Below are 13,908 nucleotides of genomic sequence, written 5' to 3'. Positions count from 1 at the left end.
TGACAGTCCACCAAATAACACAGCACTAAAGGAAAGATTTAGCCCTGATTTTCAAAGAGAAAACTGGCAGACACATATGACTACTAGCCAGCAATAGCAGACAGAACAGCATGCCGGGTTTAATGGCAGCAATCACAGGTGTCATGTCACACACTGTGAAGGCATGCTTTACATCAGTAATCTCACCTGATCCTCACAACAACCTGAGAACTAAGTAGTCTAGTCTTGTTGTCTGCATTTTATAGAAAAGTGAGATGCAGAGAGGTTGAGTACTCTGCTCAAGATTACACAGCTAATGAGAAACAAGACCAGACTCATTCCTCAGAGCCAGATAGTGGGTTCTTCTCTGTACTCCCTTCCTTACAGCCCCTTCTTGACTCCCCAGCCTTTGAAAATTCCAATTATCTGTGCAGCATAAATAACCCATCAGCATGGAGCAGTAGCTTTCAGGGCAACCCAGACTTTCGGATCTTGATGGTAACGGTGACATAATTCAGTCTACATAGGCCATACATTGTTCTATGCACAGGGATACAGCAAGAAACAGGAACGATATCCCTGCCCTTGGGGAGCAAACTTTCTAGAAAGGGAAAACGGACAACATTGACACAATAAACAAGGCATTATCTCTAATAAGGGGAGAAAATGGGAGGCAGTACAAGTTCAAGAAATGGTAAGAGGGGCTGAGGTCAGGAACTTTGTAGATATCACTTACTTATACTCGACCATGCAACCAACACTCAGTTAACCAACGAAATAATGGAGGACAGCCCAGAAGTCTATGGGTCTATGGCACAATGCAAAATCCAATACCAAATTCTAAGTTAGGGACCTAGACCAGTGGTCGGCAAACTGTGGCTCACGAGCCACATGCGGCTCTTTGGCCCCTTGAGTGTGGCTCTTCAAAAATACCGACTTCTGCGCATGGGCCATGAAGTTTCAATCGCACTGTACATGCGCGTCCGCACGTGGTATTTTGTGGAAGAGCCACACTCAAGGGGCCACAGACCCGCATGTGGCACGCCAGCTGCAGTTTGCCGACCACTGGCCTAGACTACTTACCCAACATGGGGATCAGATGCTAGAAAGACAGCATCAGCAAAATAGCCACTGGCCCTGCCTACATGGACCTTACAATCCAAAGGAAAAAGATACATTGATCAAAACTTAGGGGTTAAGTAAAAGCTATAAAAAAAAAAAGTATAAGTCAGGGAAGCAAAAGACAAGGCCTAACCTACAGAGGACTATGAGAGAAGGTTATCATTCTGACATTGACTCTATCTCTGACCCAGAGCGAGTCATTTCCCTTCTTTAGAACAAGCTTCCTTCAAACTCTTTCAAAAAATCTTCTGAACCTATCATTCCAACACATAAAAACTGTGTTATTGCCCTGGAAGGTGTGGCTCAGTTGGTTGGACATCATACTGTGCATGGAAAGACTGCTGGTTTGATTCCCGGTCAGGGCACATGCTGGGTTTCGGGCTCGATCCCCAATAAGGGGCATGCAGGAGGCAGCTGATCGATGTTATGCTCTCACATTGATGTTTCTCTCTCTCCCTCTCCCTTTCTCTCTCTAAAAATCTATAAAACTATTCTTAACACACACACACACACACACACACACACACACACCACCTATGTGTTATTGCTTCTTCCACCAATCATTAGTTCCCAAACTGCTCTCCTCCCTTAGTCCCTTTCATTCTCTCCCTCTGCAACCCTACCACAATGGCTTTCTTCTTGGTTTTCACTGATACATGGCAGAGGCCTCAGGTCAGGAAGGACATGGGCCTGATATTCCATCCGGGGCAGAAGTAGGTATAGCAGACACTCTAGGCAGAACCCAGGTGAAGGAAATGGGAAGAAACCAGGTTACACACATGGCATCTGGTGTCCAAAGAGCACATTAACATGTGAAAGAGAAGCCTGTTATGGAGACAGCAGGCATTAGGGAGGCATCAGCCAAGATCATAACTGGTATCTGGCAAGAGGGAAGGACAAAGAACTCAGAGAAGCAGATCAGCAGAAGGGTGGTCTGAACAGCAAAGAGCAAGGCTGCAACCACAATACTGAGATTCAGGGACAGGGCCATTACCCAGAGAATACAATCCAAACTCCACACTTTGACCTCCAAACTCTGCATGGCCAGGCCAACCTCATGTGTGCCAGTCCCCCCATTCAATCTCTGTGGTTGAGCTAGAGGCCTTCTTTTATCCCTCTGAGCATGTTAAGCTCTTTCTCCCCTTCAGGCTGCAGTGCAGAATGTTCCTTCTGCCTGGAAAGCCACTTTACCTGCTCTGCACATAGTTGCTCCCCTCTCATCCTTGACATAGGTCTCAGCTCAAATATCAGCTCCTCCTCTCCGGCTACCCTACCTCAGCAGGTCACCTCTTTCACGATCACAGTACCTTATACTCTTTTTTGCCAATATTTGGCATTTTACAATTACATTTGTCCATCTTGCATATTGTCCATCTCCACAGGACTGTGCCTGTCTTGTTCACTGATGTATAACCAAAGCTAGCACCATGCCTGACATATATAATAGGCCTCAGTAAGTGCTTGCTGAATGAATAAATTAATGATGAACAAGGAATGGCTCATACCCAAGAGGAACAGGCAAGAACAAACCTGGGGTTTAGGAACTAAAATTGGGTACCAGACTGTCACCCCACGCTCCACCTGCCTGCTTGCCTTCACTGTGAGACAGTACTTGCTTCCAGATCCTGGGCGCACTCTCTACTTGCCTGCCACTGGTGTGGGCTGCTCCTACCACACACAGAGTCTCATAAGAACCTGGCCAACCCCAAGAAATGAAAGCTGCTTGTGCAAACCCGTCACACCCAGTGATTACAATCCGTAGTCATTAGAGTAGCTAATATATGCCAAGGATGTTATACATGCAATCTTATTCACCCTTCACAATATCCATAGGTAGTTATTGTTAGAAGTACTTTTCTAAAGATGAAAGAAACAGACATAGCCAAGAAACTGGTCCATACTCACACATCTGCTAATGGGTACAACCATATGCTTTGGGTCTATGAATATGAACCACTGAGCTCAAAAATAATAAAAATGTAAAATATAATAATAATAATAATAATACATTTACTAAGAAATTACTATATGAGGGGTACTTTGCTAACATTTTACATAGATTTTCCCCATTTAATTCATACCTACCTCTGAGGTAGGTCCTATTATGTGTTCATTTTATAGAGGAAAATAAAACTCTGCAAAGTAAAACAACCTGCCCAAGGTCACCCTCAGCTTGTTAACAGTGATATGTGTATTTGTGAACTCTACCAACACTACTCATTACATGAACACAGAATGGCAACACAGTAGAAGCCATAAAGATCTAGACCTGTGCTAATCCAGGTGTGGCCAGCAGTGTCTGCATCACCTGGGAGTTTATTAGAAATGCAGAAGTTTTGAGCCTCACCTGGACCCTTGCCCATAGTTGCGGCCAGTCCCCAACCCATAGGAGTCGGACCCAGCTGTTCCATCTGCACTAGGAAGCCAAACACAGCCAACTTCTCTAGGCCAGGGAAACCTTGGCCCGTTGCCTCTTGGAAGTTCAAGAGGCTAGGAAGCCATAGCTTAGGGGAAGCTTCTGCCCTGCTCAGAGGGGCCAGGACAGGGAGGGCCTCAGCTGCAGATTTATTTGTGGCCACGGCTGCTGAAGCTTCCTGGCCTTGCTTTCACCCCATCAGCCAGCAGAACCCAGAAACAAGGATTTCAAACTGCAGTGGCCACTTACTGTTTTTGTATCCCAGAGTTGCTTCCCCTCTTCTGAAGGTATCAGGGCCTCCCATTAATCTCTGTGTGCACAGCCATGCATGCTGTGTACCGCATCATTCCCATATATCTTTGTAAAAACAACTCTCACAGAAAAACAAAACACTTTCCCTCCACCCAACTATCTTTTTGTTGTTACCCGCCCCCCCCCCCCGCCCCCTTCATACACTCTGCATTTGCGTCTCTCTCTCTCCTGCCTTTCCCCTGCTCTCCTTCAGATCACTACCTCTTCCTTCACCAGGCCTGTTCCCAGGGAAGGTTGAACAGGAACCACCAGCACTCCAGGGCTGAAACAACCTTATTCCAGCAGGGTCCAGCCCCTTCCTCTGCCTGTCCTCAGGGCTCCAAGCACATACACGAACTGCTGCTTCTAGGCTTTGCTTAAACATCTCCTGGCACAACAAAGCAGGTACTGCCCTGTACTTAATGGGGAGACAGGACAGAAGCAAGTATTCTCTCTTTTTTTTTTTCAAAACTGAAGACATGGGAAGAAGTCATCAACTCTCACAGAAAATGAAAATTTTGTTCTCACCACCTACCACACACTCCAGTGATTAAATGTCTGCAGACCATACTCTCCTCCAGCCTGTGCCCAACTAAAATATGCACACATTAAACCTCATGAGGGAATACCAACATTTCACATTATCTGTGATGGGTGTTAGCTCCAAAAGCTGTGAGGCTGAGAAACTGCAGAATATACTGAATTTTAATGGAAATCTGATTGTTAATAAAAAGAGTAAATCCATAATGAGCAACACTAATAAACACATAAAAAGACTCAGAGTCTTTAAGTTCCAGAATGCTGTCAATGTGTGCCTTTTGCGAACCTCATAACAGTTTCTCAGTTTTCTCTTCTTTTCCTAATTATTTATCATTAAAAGAAAACCTTAGCATACATACAAAATATCCCTAAAATATGTAAAATTTTAACTGTATTAAACCCTCCAACAAAAGCACTGTTTCCCACTCTTTTCTTTTTCTCTCTATTGCAGTGGTTCTCAACCTTCCTAATGCTGTGACCCTTTAATACAGTTCCTCATGTTGTGGTGACCCCGAATTTCATTGTTACAAATTGAACATAATTAAAGCATAGTGATTAATCACAAAAACAATATGTAATTATATATGTGTTTTCCAATGGTCTTAGGCGACCCCTGTGAAAGGGTCGTTCGAACCCCAAAGGGGATCTATTGAGTCAACACTGCAGAAAAATGAAACAGGCCTACATCGAGATACTGCAGGTTTGGTTCCAGACCACAGAAATGAAGCAATCATTGCGACAGAGGGAGTCATCATCTGTTTGCTGGTGGATGGTCTTGACTTCAGTCTTTAAAAAACACACAGCCTGTGAAGTGTAATAAAACAAGGCATGGCTATACATTGTGAAATGACCTCCTGGTGAGTAGAGAAGCTCGGGAAATGCTGAAAAGTTAAACTTTGGTTCGGGTTAACAGAAATTCAGGTCAAGAATGCTTCCGGATACTGAATACCAGTATTAATATATATTTTATTGATTTTTTACAGAGAGGAAGGGAGAGAGATAGAGAGTTAGAAACATCGATGAGAGAGAAACATTGATCAGCTGCCTCCTGCACACCTCCTACTGGGGATGTGCCCGCAATCAAGGTACATGCCTTTGACCAGAATCGAACCTGGGACCTTTCAGTCCGCAGGCCCACGCTCCATTCACTGAGCCAAACTGGTCAGGGCCCAGTATGAGGTTTTAAATATAAATATTCAGATGCAAACAAACATATGCATATACATTTTCTGTAAGGTAAAAAAAAAACAAAACAATCTTTTTTTTTTTTAATCTTCACCCAAGGATATTTTTCCATTGATTTTTAGAAAGAGTGGAAGAGAGAGAAACATTGATGTGAAAGAAACACATCGATTGGTTGCCTCCTGCATGCACCCCAACCAGGGAGAAGCCTGCAACTGAGGCACATGCCCTTGACCAGAGTCCAACCCGGGACCCTTCGGTCCATAAGCTGATGCTCTATCCACTGAGCCAAACCGCCTAGGGCAAAAAAAAAAAAAACTTTTAAAAGGAAAAGATTCCCATATATTGTAGATAATCCAGCAAATTAAAGGTATTTAATCAAATTAGCTTAATTATTCTACCTTGAAATGAAGAATATGGCCGAAACCGGTTTGGCTCAGTGGGTAGAGCGTCGGCCTGCGGACTGAAAGGTCCGAGGTTCGATTCCGGTCAAGGGCATGTACCTGGGTCGCGGGCATATCCCCAGTGGGAGATGTGCAGGAGGCAGCTGATCGATGTTTCTCTCTCATCGATGTTTCTAACTCTCTATCTCTCTCCCTTCCTCTCTGTAAAAAATCAATAAAATATATTTAAAAAAAAAAAAGAATATGGATAACTACCAAAAAAAATTTTTAAAGGAAACAAATCTGTATAATAAGTGCCCACTCTGACAGTGGTTCATCTCAAGCAGCATTGAATTAGAATGTAAGAATGTTACAAGTAAAACTGGGCTGTACTTTCTATGAAAAATAGTTTACAAATTTAAACCTTTCCAATAACATGGACAAGCACAGCTCATGAAAGCATGCAATACATCCAGTTTCTTCTGAACATGTTTTTAATGGGTTAATACTTTTTTCAGCCCTGACAAATGGAACAAAGTAAATATCAGGAAGAGAAACACAGGTTTAACTCAACATTAAGGAGAATCCCGACTCGGGTAAGTACAGCTACAGATACAAGGGAGTGGGGGTGGTCGGGGTCCTTGGTAATTAACCTAAAAGATATAACCCAAGACACAGCCTGTAGTTAGTTCAAATTCCATGAGCTTTGAGATGAGGTTTATCATCTCTTTCACTGCCAAAGCCTTCAAAATGCTACTTTCTAGATATTTCATTCATCACCAGGGCTTTCACCTATTCAACTGTTCCTGATTCATTTCATGTTCCGTTTTTAAAATCAGTGATTCTCATTCCTAAATGCACTTCAGAATCACCTGAGAAACTTAAAAAAGAAAATACTAATGCCTGCCTCCCACACTCTGCTTTTAATTCGTCTGGATGGGACCACCCTGAGGTGATTCTAACTTGCAAGAAGGCTGAGAATCACCGGTGGAAGGCAGTCCAAACAGGTTAAAGTTATGGAAAGAAGGAGGCACTATAATTTGGGCAAGGTGCCTCAAATTCCCATTTTAATCAAATATAATATGGTACTTTAAGGATCCCTGATTGTTTCCCCTCAAATTTAGATAAAATCAATTGCATGGGAGAAATACATCTATTTGCCCGTAATAATTACTTAAGTTTTTACAAAGGACTGAAGAAGTTCCAGACTTTACATGTGAGACAAAAACAACAACAGTAGATGTAAAGGTAATCTATTTCACCTAGTACTCAAATATAATAAACAAGGAAACAGAAAGGGGTTCATAAAGTTGTGATTTTTATTAATAGAAGTTTTTCCCAGAGTCACACAGCAAGGAAGTGGTGGAACCAAGGTTAGAATCCAAGTCTTTTGCTCTCTGAGTCCATTCTCTTAACCACATCATTTCTCACCTAGTACACTCAAGGGTTTCCTAAGTACTTGTTATTCAAAGTAGAGTCTTTGGGCCAGCAGCATCAGCCTGTTAGAAATACTGAATCTGGCCCATTCCAGATCTACTAAATCAGAATCCACATTTCAAGAATTTCAAGATAAGCAGGAGATTCATATTTACACTGAAGTTAAACAGGCCTACCTGTTTTTCCCACATTAACTATTACCTCTCACAAATTCATCATCCATACTGCATCCATACTTTTTAGAAGACAAATCCAACCATTTCATTTCTCCACTTAAGATTGTTAAATGGTTTCGCAAATACCCTTGGAATTAAATCCAGTTATTTTACAATACAGATAACTAGGCTCTGCATAATATGCTTGCCTCTGTAGTCTCATCTTCCCCACTTCCCTGCCCATTGGCTCTTATACCCCAGGCCCAGAGACCTTTTTTCTGCTTGTCAAATCCCAACACCCCTTTCCTTCTTCCTTTGCCGGGAGCTGGTCCATCCTTGCTGTTTCAAGGGACCTGGCATATATGGCATACGGTTCTTAATATGTTTGCTCACCTTTTTGGCGCTGTGCTTTAACCAAGGTCACCTCTCCGAGAAAGGTTGAATCCCCAGGTAGGGATTTTCCCCTGAAGTTAGGGAGGGAATAAAACCCCTCAACTAAGTGCCAGGCGGGTAATTAATCCCTTTAACTACGAACAATCATGCTTAAACTACATAATCTTTTCTCCCTGGAATGGAGATAAGAAACGCCCTAACCTTTGTAATAGAGATTGATAGGATTGAATCAACTGGTATAAATACAGTTGTAACAAGACAGAAACACACAGAATTCAGAACACAGAATCGAGAACACAGGGCTTGGAAGACAGGACCAAGAGAGACAGAGCCTAGGCACAGAACCTACACAGAACGTTCTCTAGAGACAGAAGAACTTCGCTGGAGAGAGCATGCCGGAGGATCCTGGAGAGGGACTGGCCTCGGAGCCTAGAGACAGAGCCTAGCGGGAGAACATGGCAAGGGATCCTGGACTGAACCTGACTACAGAGATTGGCAGGAGAACCTGACTGGAACCTGGACACTGAACCTGACTGGAGTACCTGTACAGAACCTGGCTGGAGACCCTGACAAGCGAACCCGGCTATGATGATCAACTGAACGCTATCTCTGTATCGTTCCTTCTTCGCCGACTCCGTCCACACCTTTGGGGACCCCTGGACCCGCTGGGGTTGGACCCCGGCATTCCTTTCCTCCCTCCCTCCCTTCCTTTCTCCCTTCCTTCCTTACTCTTTTCCTTCCTCCCTTCCTTCCATCCTTCCATCCTTCCATCCTTCCTCTAAGCCCGTGGTCGGCAAACTGCAGCTCGCGAGCCACATGCGGCTCTTTGGCCCCTTGAGTGTGTCTCTTCCACAAAATACCACGTGCGGGCGCGCGTACAGTGCAATTGAAACTTCGTGGCTCATGCGCAGAAGTCGGTTTTCAGCCTGGGCGAGTCTATTTTGAAGAAGTACTGTTGATATTTGGCTCTGTTGACTAATGAGTTTGCCGACCACTGCAGCTCTTCCCCAGTTAGAATGAACTACCACTAACCACCATGCACTGCTGTATCTCCCGTATGTAATGGCACAGTGCCTGACACAGAGCTAGGAGCAGGATAAAAGGAGCTGAACAAATATATTTAGGATACTGAGGACCTCAGCTCTATCTTTTGTCTGTCTATCCACAATTTGCTCTTGCTATGATCCTCATTCCCCTCTCCTTCCCTCCCTCTCCCCGCATCACCCCTTTTCTGTAACTCACCTCCTTATCAGTAACCTCATGGCTGTTGAAGTTGTCAGCTTTAGAAAGCACTGCCATGCCCACATGGCCACTGCCCTGGGATTACTCACCATCTGGATGACAACTGCTCTGCTTTAACCCTGAGGCTCCTGGGACAGGCCCAAGCCTTTCTACAAGCGAACAGAAGGCCCCACTGACAGAAGCAGGCTGCTTTTCAATCGAGATTTAATATATAGATGGAACTGTAGATCAGGCACCTCTCAGCTAGCAGTGCAGAGCCAAAAGCTTCACTATCTCTCTGCCCACACTAGAGAGTGTCACTGTGCTGACAAGATGGGTTATCAAGAGTGGTGGGTAACTTCATATTTCAAATGTGATGGCCAGGCTTACTATTCTAAGAAAACAAATGGCAAATCCTTTTATAAAATAGATATCTGACTCAAGTTTAAATCTGATATATTTTCAAATATCAAGTTACATTTAATAAAAGTAAGAGCTACTATTCATCTATTGAATAGAAGCTATTCAGTGCCTGACATGTTGAAAGCTTTAAGCACAGTATCTTATTTAATCTTTATCATCACTATATGAAGTAGAAATACTTATTATCTTATTTTATAGAAGAAACCAAGGACTAAGTAACCTGCCTAAGAGGCAGGGCTGGGATTTAAATCATAGGCCTCCAGACTATTGTTTCTCTGCTACGGTGTGCTATTTGGATCTCTTGCTCATCTGAGAAGTTTCAGACATTGACATTCCCAAAGAAACAGCCCCTCAGAGGATGATCTTGAAGGCTGAGATTTTTCTCTGCAATGTAGACATCAAAAGGAGAGTAAGCCAAGGTGTGGCTCAGATCCTCCTGTGGACCCGGTGGTCATAGTTAGATTCCCAATCAGGGCACATGCCCCGGTTGTGGGCTCAATCCCCAGTAGGAGGCGTGCAGGAGGCAGCCAATCAATGATTCTCTTTCACCACTGATGTTTCTATTTTTCTCTCTCTCTCCCTTCCTTTCTAAAATCAATAAAAATATTTTTTTTTATAAAAAGGAAAGTAACCTGCTACCTCTTATACAGCAGGAGGCAAAAGTAGGTTTATAGTAGGAAGATGATACAATAATTAATAAATAATAATACAAGAATGAACTCTGTGTTTCCCATACTCACAACTGTAAACCTACTTTTGCCCCACCTTGTATTTCAAAGCAGTATTTCTACATTAAAAGAGAAAACTGAGATTCAAAAAAAAAAAAAATGTGGGAACATGGCTCAGGAGTGCTTATGAATGCAATTCCCCAAATATTTTTTCAGTGTCTACTAGTGGTCATGCATCGTTCTGGAAGCTGAATGATTACACCGTCAGTTGGGAGAGTGCTGAAGGGGGTGGGGTGAATAGGGGGTGATGGGAAGAATGTCTCCCATAGTGACTGTCTCAGGAATGTTTAACCACTAATTTACAAATCTGTTACCTTATTATGTAATTAGGTAGAAATTATCTTTCACACACAGAGGTGAGAGTTGCCTGCTTTATTATCTGTGAATATGTAATTGAAAGGACCAACGTATCTTCTGAAACAAAACTTTTGTATAATTCAAACAACGCGTGGTCATTTCTGATACCCTATATTATTTAGAGCATTAGATTTTAACATATGTAAATGCAAACAGTGTCATATTTTGTTCACAAGTGTCTGAAAGAACAAAAGAGAAAAGAGTACTGGGAGCCAAAACAACACTAATTTCCAAAGTAGAAATGGAGTATGTTGAAGCTGCATGTACATACAAATAGATGGGGACACAGAACATTTGCTAACTAACGCATCCATCAGACATGCACAGGAGTAAGGCGAGGACCAGTATCCCAAGTAAAAGAAATCATGAGCCTAAAAGGCCGCATCCAGTACGATAAGGCCTCCAAAATCCTGCCTGCTTGCAGAAACAGGATGCTTTTGACACAAGGGCTAAGAGGAAGACCACAGAGACTTTGTACCTCACTCCCCTCATTTATAAAATGAGAGTTAGATCTGATGGTTTATAAGGCCTTTCCAGCCCTAACCCATTAGCAACTTCTCATCCAGGAGTCCCCAGCACCTAAAGAGAGATAAGTATATAAAAATGCTCAAACAAATCTGCTGAATTAATGAGTAGTACAACCTTAGAATAGTAATAAAAGAGAGAGAGACTTGACAATTGGTCCTGGTCTGTGGCTTAGAGAGAACAAATTAGGGGAGAAGCCATTATCTAAACAGCTTCACATCTGGTGCTCCTGCTAGCTGACTGCTGGTAAAATGAAAATAACCCTGGACTTGGAAATAAGACATTTGGGTCTAGTCTCATCTCCGACCAACTATGTGACCTTGGGCAAACTGCTTTACCACCTGGGCCAGTTTCCTCATTTCTAACATAAAGGTATTATAAAGCTATATATAACTAACATTTGTGGAACCTTTACTCTATGCCAGCATTTAAATGATCTCAAAGGTTTTTGCTGTTCTAACGTTAGTGTCTAACTACAGAGGCAACATGGTCTAATGGAAAAATTCCAAATCCTGCACTCAGAAAGGTTGGGCTCCCGCTCACTCTGTTAAGGTAGGATCTCTTCCTAAGCAGAGACGGCAGGTAGACTGGGTTACAGTGCCAGTATTGTGTTCAGTAGCTGCATTAACTTGGACACGCTGATTAACTTTCCTTGTTTTCTAATATGTAAAATGCAGATGAATATGGCTATCTCTTGCATATAGCTTTTGAGAGGATTAAATAACTAGAGTAACTAAAGTAACATACATTTACTTGTTTAATATGCTAGATGTTATTACTAGGTGTGTGACCCTGGACAAGTCATCTTTTCCAAGTTGTTTTCCTCGCCTACGAATGAGAGCTGCAGTGGTATTAAAAGAGATGATATGAACACACCCTGTGATTACACTGTTGGCTGTTAGGTGTGTTTGAAAGCACGCACGATCCCTAACACTTGAAAAAGCATAGACAGTAATTCCCCACCTAGTGCTTGGAACAGCATATACAATCAATGACGACGGCCAAAGACATCTTTCCCGAACTGGTCTCTCTAGTGCCAGCTCACAGCAGGTGGGCGCCAAGGCCGGCAGCCAGGACCCAGGCCCCGGGAGCTGCATTTTCCAGGCAAAGGCTGCTCCACAGAACGACGGAGGGGAAACTTCATCTCCCAGGAGGCACCTCGCCCCGAAAGGGCCGGCAGGGAGGAGGAGCACCGCCCGCCCGGAAGCGAGAAGCGGGACTCCACGGCCGCCAGCCTCCCGCCCGCCGGGGCTGCGGGCCCGGAGCCGGAGCCGGAGCCGGAGGGAGCGCTCGGAAACACCCTCTTAACTGGCGCAAAGCGGGGCGCATTCAACCAGGGCAGAGCTTTTCTGAAACAACCGCTGGACCCCTGCACATTTCTGAGACCCAGGTCAATACAGCAGGAAGTGGCAAACTTGCACAAGCAAGACCGCGTGTGGATTTGGGCCACTTTTTTCCCCAGATGAGCGCTGTGTGCGGGGCCAAGGTCATGCAGCAGAGGCAGCTCTAAGTCCTGCTCCGGTTCCACTGCCCTGCCTCGCCCCCGAGGGATAGACCTTTAAAAACCCTTGCATATTTTCATGTAAAAACACTCAGCCATAAAATAGGTGTAAAGAGGCCCAACAAAGCACTGATGGGTTCTTCCACCATAACGAGTTCGATGCTTTTTTGTGTATTTTTTGAATACTAAGTGTACAGTTCTCTCCCGAGATCCTGCCTTCCCGGAGCCCAGCTTGGTTCCTGTCCGGACACGTGTTCAAAGCCGCACTCCCTGTGGGGAGCCCAGAGCGGGGTGTAACGCAGATCCCTCGGGGCAGAGATTCCTGCTACTTGCCTGTGAAACTGACAACCCACCCCAAAGCGGCCGGTGCCCACTACCCCCCAGAGCCGGGAGCTGAGGCCGCCCTCGGGCCCCCTGGCGTGGCCCCGTGCCTCAGTTTACCACTGACGAAAGGCCGCGGAGGAGGTCGGGTTTCAGTTGCGGGGGGTGGGGGGGGGCGGTGCTCAGTAACTGGCCCTGAAACGGTCGAGGGGTGGGAGTGAGGGTCTTCCTGACAGACCCCCACCCCCAACGAGCCGTGTGGGCCCAGGTCCCGCCCCGCTGGGCCGCCAGGGTGAAGACTGGACGCGCGGGGAACCCAGACCCGCGTCCCCGAAACACTGTTCGACTAGTGCTTGCCCCCCCCCCACCCCTACCTTCCAAGATCTTGGCAGCTGGGAAGTGAAAGGCAAAGGGAGGGAGCGCGGGGCAGGAGCAGCACCTGCGCGTGTGCCCACTGGGGTGGCTGCCTGAGGGGCCAGGAACAGAGGGCAACGCCTCCCACGACCCGACGGAGCCGAGCGGTGACTACAATTCCCAGAGGGCCCGGCGGCCGGGGCGCGACCCAAGATGGCCGCTCGTCTGGGGACAGGCGCAGCGGCCAATAGGCACAGAGCACGCGCATATGCCGGCCCAATCAAAAGCGATAGTGACAGAGGCGGGAACACTGTCTCGCCGCAGAGGGGCTGAGGTGAGAGTCCCCCTGGAGAGGAATTTTTGTCGTAAATCGCACGGTCATTGGTGGGGCTGTTTTCCCAGTGAAAAAGTAACAGAACTCGTTAAGCTGTGCTACAGTTTTGCTTCCTTCTTTCCTCCCCAGCCAAACCCTCCTCTGTTTATGTCTCTCAGGGCGGGCTCACCGGCCCTTACCTGATGCCCATTACCAACACACGCGGCCTCCTTGCTTTCTAAGTAAAATTGCACCCCAGGTTCCCTG

At 45.2% G+C, this 13,908-nt stretch overlaps 1 protein-coding gene across 1 annotated transcript in view; it reads right to left on the bottom strand.

Moving 5' to 3' along the window:
* Positions 1-13,470, bottom strand: part of FHIT (fragile histidine triad diadenosine triphosphatase) — a 1,351,032-nt gene extending 1,337,562 nt beyond the window's left edge. The window contains exon 1 of the mRNA XM_059662896.1: positions 13,349-13,470. The gene's annotated coding sequence lies outside the window, so the exon portion shown is untranslated. The remainder of the gene's footprint in view (positions 1-13,348) is intronic.
* Between the last annotated feature and the right edge of the window lie 438 nt (positions 13,471-13,908).

Source organism: Myotis daubentonii, chromosome 14 (genome assembly GCF_963259705.1).
Source record: "Myotis daubentonii chromosome 14, mMyoDau2.1, whole genome shotgun sequence".
NCBI classification, from domain to species: Eukaryota; Metazoa; Chordata; class Mammalia; order Chiroptera; family Vespertilionidae; genus Myotis; species Myotis daubentonii.
The sequence above is the reverse complement of the archived record's forward strand: the minus strand, read 5'-3'. Positions and strand labels throughout refer to the sequence as shown.